We start from the raw sequence: 6,969 nt of genomic DNA on the forward strand, positions 1-6,969 counted from the left end.
GGTCCCAGATTTGATGCACCTCACCTTCTGGATGATAGCGTGGTGAACAGGCAGTGGCTCAGGTGGGTGTTGTCCTTGATTATCTTTTTGGCCTTCCTGTGACATCGGGTGCTGTAGGTGTCCTGGAGGGCAGGTAGTTTGCCCCCGGTGATGCGTTGGGCAGTTGCTGTACCAGGTGGTGATACAACCCGACAGGATGCTCTCAATTGTGCATCTGTAAAAGTTTCTTAGGGTTTTAGGTGCCAAGCCAAATTTCTTTGCAGCCTGAATGGAGAATGTTTTATGTACTAACCGGTCCATGGGGATACGAATGTATAGCCAGCTGCATGCATTCCCTTTGAACGGTAAAATGAAACGACTCAATATCACCATCTGCTGGCCATTGGGCATGCATTCCCTTTGAACGGTAAAATGAAACGACTCAATATCACCATCTGCTGGCCATTGGGTTATATCCAAGCTCACTGCTCAGAGTCACCGAGTCTCCAGCATTCACCCACTATGAGGGAGACACGTCAGGAAAGCAAAACCTTTATCTAAAATTAGTAGAGGGGAGATTATTACGAAACGGATCCTTTGTTAAAGTTTAAAATGTATTTTATATCTGAGTACAAGTTTAAAGTTTTGTTATTAGTCGTATGTAAAGGATACACATGGTACTGTCTACACACTGTCCAATGAAATTGCATTTCTTGCAGTATTATATCTGAATACAGTCATAAAATATTCATATTACAATTACTTATGAAGCCATATACAGTTCTCATTAATATTATACCTTAAGAGGCCTTGGCTTCACCACTTGAGGCATTCATCTCTCTCTCAACAAAGCAGACATACACTCACACAACACAGTCGATGTGACATCTTCACTGATACTGGAGTTCTGGCTGTCACTTCTCCCTACTCCCCAACAGCTGTAGTCATCCTAGCTGGACCTGCAGTAGGATTCAGTCTGTATTCATTCTGACCAGAGGATTAAACTAGGCCGTAATGACGTCTGGACCATCTGTTTAGCAGGACTCAGTCTGTATTCATTCTGACCAGAGGATTAAACTAGGCCGTAATGACGTCTGGACCATCTGTTTAGCAGGACTCAGTCTGTATTCATTCTGACTAGAGGATTAAACTAGGCCGTAATGACGTCTGGACCATCTGTTTAGCAGGACTCAGTCTGTATTCATTCTGACCAGAGGATTAAACTAGGCCGTAATGACGTCTGGACCATCTGTTTAGCAGGACTCAGTCTGTATTCATTCTGACCAGAGGATTAAACTAGGCCGTAATGACGTCTGGACCATCTGTTTAGCAGGACTCAGTCTGTATTCATTCTGACCAGAGGATTAAACTAGGCCGTAATGACGTCTGGACCATCTGTTTAGCAGGACTCAGTCTGTATTCATTCTGACCAGAGGATTAAACTAGGCCGTAATGACGTCTGGACCATCTGTTTAGCAGGACTCAGTCTGTATTCCTTCTGACTAGAGGATTAAACTAGGCCGTAATGACGTCTGGACCATCTGTTTAGCAGGACTCAGTCTGTATTCATTCTGACCAGAGGATTAAACTAGGCCGTAATGACGTCTGGACCATCTGTTTAGCAGGACTCAGTCTGTATTCATTCTGACCAGAGGATTAAACTAGGCCGTAATGACGTCTGGACCATCTGTTTAGCAGGACTCAGTCTGTATTCATTCTGACTAGAGGATTAAACTAGGCCGTAATGACGTCTGGACCATCTGTTTAGCAGGACTCAGTCTGTATTCATTCTGACCAGAGGATTAAACTAGGCCGTAATGACGTCTGGACCATCTGTTTAGCAGGACTCAGTCTGTATTCATTCTGACTAGAGGATTAAACTAGGCCGTAATGACGTCTGGACCATCTGTTTAGCAGGACTCAGTCTGTATTCAGTCTGACCAGAGGATTAAACTAGGCCGTAATGACGTCTGGACCATCTGTTTAGCAGGACTCAGTCTGTATTCATTCTGACCAGAGGATTAAACTAGGCCGTAATGACGTCTGGACCATCTGTTTAGCAGGACTCAGTCTGTATTCATTCTGACTAGAGGATTAAACTAGGCCGTAATGACGTCTGTGTCAGTGTTTTGAGGTGGATGTGGTGTTGGAGTCAGGCGCAGGACACAGAAGCTTAGTCCAAACAGACTTTACTTGTCAGCAAATGACAATACAAAATAAAGGGCCTCAAATAACGGAGGCGAGCGATACGCAAAACAGTGCGTAAAACACTAAACATAAGCGATGCGCAAACAGTGCGTCAATCCACTTAAATACAAGAATGCAAAATCCAAAACCTCAACGGACAGGCGTACAACAACACACAACTACAAACAAAACCAAAGGAAACTTATAGGTGACATAATCAGGACAGGATAAGACACAGGTGCACCAAACAGACAAAACCAAACAAACACAGAGAACATCAAACGGTAGCAGCTAGTACTCCGGGGACGACGAACGCCGAAGCCTGCCCGAACAAGGAGGAGGAGCAGCCTCGGCGGAATTCGTGACAGTCTGGACCATCTACTCCCAGTCAGTGACGCCCCAAAGGAGTTGAATTGGCATTGGGCTCTGTGTGGTAAACGTTTCCAAGGTGACGGATATATGGAGAGGTCAGAGACAGCCAGACGTGTAAAAGGGGCTAAGGAACAGAAGTTGAGTTTTGGAGAAACGCCATCGGAGCGTGCTCTGCAAGCAATGCAGCAGATGAAGGCCCAGCAAGAGCGTGGTGAACGGTTAGACGGGCTTATAGACAGCGAGGAAGAAGGAGAAAAGACAAATGTAGTGGGAAGATGTACGTTGAGGAAGAATGGCGTCAGATATGATAAAGAAGAATCTGGTCCAGTAGGAGTGACATTTTCGGAGAAAGTGGATCCTTGCCTTTTGGCTGAACCATTTGTGGTTTCAGGGTGGGTGAGAAAGGAGTTGGGGGCAGTTGAATCAGTGAAGGGAACCTGTAGTGGACTTGTGATATTTGTTTGCGTTTCTTCTGCCCAGAGGGAGTGGGCGCTCCGTGTCACGCAACTTGGGTCAAGATCTGTTTCTTGCTTTGCTCTTAGGAACAGGACACCATTGAAAGGAGTGATTTCTAGGGGTAGCGTTAAGTGTGGAGGTGGGAGCAAATGAAGTTGAAAATTCCTGGTGTTTGTGACGCCCGCCAGTTTGATGCAACGTAGAACCGGTGGGGAGCGTGGTGAGACAGAGGAGTCACTGTCAGTCCTTATGAGTTTTAAGTCAGAGTTTCTACTAGACAAAGTCATGTTAGGATATATCAGTTATCCTGTTAGAGTATATATCAGTTATCCTGTTAGAGTATCTATCAGTTATCCTGTTAGAGTATATATCAGTTATCCTGTTAGAGTATCTATCAGTTATCCTGTTAGAGCATATATCAGTTATCCTGTTAGAGTATATATCAGTTATCCTGTTAGAGTATATATCAGTTATCCTGTTAGAGCATATATCAGTTATCCTGTTAGAGTATCTATCAGTTATCCTGTTAGAGCATATATCAGTTATCCTGTTAGAGCATATATCAGTTATCCTGTTAGAGTATCTATCAGTTATCCTGTTAGAGTATATATCAGTTATCCTGTTAGAGTATATATCAGTTATCCTGTTAGAGTATATATCAGTTATCCTGTTAGAGTATATATCAGTTATCCTGTTAGAGTATATATCAGTTATCCTGTTAGAGTATATATCAGTTATCCTGTTAGAGTATCTATCAGTTATCCTGTTAGAGTATATATCAGTTATCCTGTTAGAGTATATATCAGTTATCCTGTTAGAGTATATATCAGTTATCCTGTTAGAGTATATATCAGTTATCCTGTTAGAGTATCTATCAGTTATCCTGTTAGAGCATATATCAGTTATCCTGTTAGAGTATATATCAGTTATCCTGTTAGAGTATATATCAGTTATCCTGTTAGAGCATATATCAGTTATCCTGTTAGAGTATCTATCAGTTATCCTGTTAGAGCATATATCAGTTATCCTGTTAGAGCATATATCAGTTATCCTGTTAGAGTATCTATCAGTTATCCTGTTAGAGCATATATCAGTTATCCTGTTAGAGCATATATCAGTTATCCTGTTAGAGCATATATCAGTTATCCTGTTAGAGCATATATCAGTTATCCTGTTAGAGTATCTATCAGTTATCCTGTTAGAGTATCTATCAGTTATCCTGTTAGAGCATATATCAGTTATCCTGTTAGAGTATCTATCAGTTATCCTGTTAGAGCATATATCAGTTATCCTGTTAGAGTATATATCAGTTATCCTGTTAGAGTATATATCAGTTATCCTGTTAGAGTATATATCAGTTATCCTGTTAGAGTATATATCAGTTATCCTGTTAGAGTATATATCAGTTATCCTGTTAGAGTATATATCAGTTATCCTGTTAGAGCATATATCAGTTATCCTGTTAGAGTATATATCAGTTATCCTGTTAGAGCATATATCAGTTATCCTGTTAGAGTATATATCAGTTATCCTGTTAGAGTATATATCAGTTATCCTGTTAGAGCATATATCAGTTATCCTGTTAGAGCATATATCAGTTATCCTGTTAGAGCTTTTGTGCCGAATCCACTGCGCTGTTTCAGGTGTAACGTTTATGGTAATGTTGCAGCAGTGTGTAGGAAGGAGATTCCAGTTTTGAGGCAGTGTCAGAGGAAGGCCCTAAAAGTTATCAAAGACTCTAGCCACCCTAGTCATAGACTGTTCTCTCTGCTAGAGCACGGCAAGCGGTACCGGAGCGCCAAGTCTAGGTCCAAAAGGCTTCTCAACAGCTTCTACCCCCAAGCCATAAGACTCCTGAACAGCTAATCATGGCTACCCGGACTATTTGCACTGCCCCCCCACCCCATCCTTTTTACGCTGCTGCTACTCTGTTAAGTATTTATGCATAGTCACTTTAACTCTACCCACATGTACATATTACCTCAATTACCTCGACTAACCGGTGCCCCCGCACATGTACCGGTACCCCCTGAATATAACCTCCCTACTGTTATTTTATTTTACTGCTGCTCTTTAATTATTTTCTTTTTTTCTTAAACTGTATTGTTGGTTATGGGCTTGTAAATAAGCATTTCACCAGTGGCGGCTCCTGAAAAAATTATCAGGGGGGGCAATTTTTCTGATGATTTAGGTGACCTACACACATTTTAAAAAAGATATGTCCAGCAACAACATGAAGACAGGGGCAGCATATAAGTCAATACTGATATACACATTACTTGCTTCAAAAAGGCCTCATGGTTGAATTGGAAATATGTGCACCTGAGCATAATTCACAACAAGCAAGCAGGAGCTTTTGATAGAGGCTACTGAAAACATTGATGCAAGTTATTGGTAATAAGAAATTTTTATAGACTTCCATATTCTGCCCTCTTGTATAGATTTGTGAAAATGAACAGTGATAGACATTTTGCCTGAAAACAGAATTTGAAAATAATTTATAGAAAAGGTAAACACAGCTATCTGTATGGCTTTGTAAAAATGAACAACCATATTCTGGCCAATTGTATAGATTTGTAAATATGATGATGTCTCCTTTCATGCATACATTTTCAAATAAAGCTCTGCTTTGAGAAAGATCGAATGATATTGTTTAATCTTACCTTATGGCCTGCACACTGCTTGTGAAGCTGTCGAGGGCACGTTTGATGAAGACAGCATCGATGTCCTTCTTCTGTAGCTTCTGGTACAGAATGTCGACGTGGGGCATGATTTTGTGAAAAAGCCCCAGGAAAAAAATTAAATATTCTTGCTATCTATGTACCTCAGCACAAGCACCAGCTGTGTCTGTGTAGAAACGTCCGTGGTCTCGTCAGCTTGGATAGCTACGAAGTTCGCCGACTTCACCTCCTCCACAATATGTTCCCTCATGACCGCTAGCATACACTCCAGTAGCTCGTTTTGAATGGTCTTTGATGTGCCCTTGAAAACTTTAGCATTTTTAAGATGGTCATCAAACACCTCATCTAATTGTGCCACAAAGTTGACAAGTCCAAGAAAAATACCAGGGTTGGTGGAGCCCTCCGTTTCATCTTTGCCTCGCAAAGCTAACTCAAACACTCCGCAAAACTTCACACACTGGATTAGCCGGCTGAGGATGTGGCGGTTCTTGCTAACCTCATCGTTGTGGCGGCGGACAGCTAGCCTGTATCCCTCATCCAGTTGAGTGGCAATGTTCACTCTCCCCAAAGCAGACAATCTCAAACAGCTATCCATGTGGGTATTTGACAGCCCAATTTTTGGAAAATCCTCGGGTGTAGGACTTTCCCCCTTTAGTAGAAACCTGTTGAATTATTAAATTTGGTCTGGGAGGTCCTAATTGTTTCGTTGCCAATTTATCTTGATTTGTTCGCCGACAAAAACAAACTTCTTTCAAAGAGACAATCGAGTTGCACTGAACGCTAGCCATCTTGATTGACGCTGCTACCCGCTCTTTTCTTAGTTATGTTACGTATGACGAAAGCGCGTAAGTGCAAGCCCTCCCGGAACCCATAGAGATTGTATTGAAAGCTCTGATATTTGAAAAAAAAAAGATTTTACATGAGAGGCTATGAGACACTTCTGGGCGATTTTCAACCTGACTGAAATCGCCCCAAAACGGGCGGGGCCATTTGAAGCACGACTTTAGCCTGATTGGACATTTAGTGGCAGATCAGACGTCTAGATTAGAACACTAATAACTACTGTTGCCGTGATATAATTGATTAGAAAAAAAATCCCTTCCTTTTCCCGTTTGGCAGTGCGTCGCCCATATCGCCCTAATGAACACACCGCCCCTGCATTTCACTGTAATGTCTACACCTGTTGTATTCGGAGCATGTGGCAAATAACATTTGATTTGATTTGAAGATGTAGGAAGTGTGCAGGAGGGCATGGGATAGAGGATTGTGGAGTTTTGAGGCAGTGAAGAATGTG

This window comes from Coregonus lavaretus (genome assembly GCF_964263955.1).
Source record: "Coregonus lavaretus genome assembly, contig: HAP1_SCAFFOLD_301, whole genome shotgun sequence".
NCBI lineage: Eukaryota > Metazoa > Chordata > Actinopteri > Salmoniformes > Salmonidae > Coregonus > Coregonus lavaretus.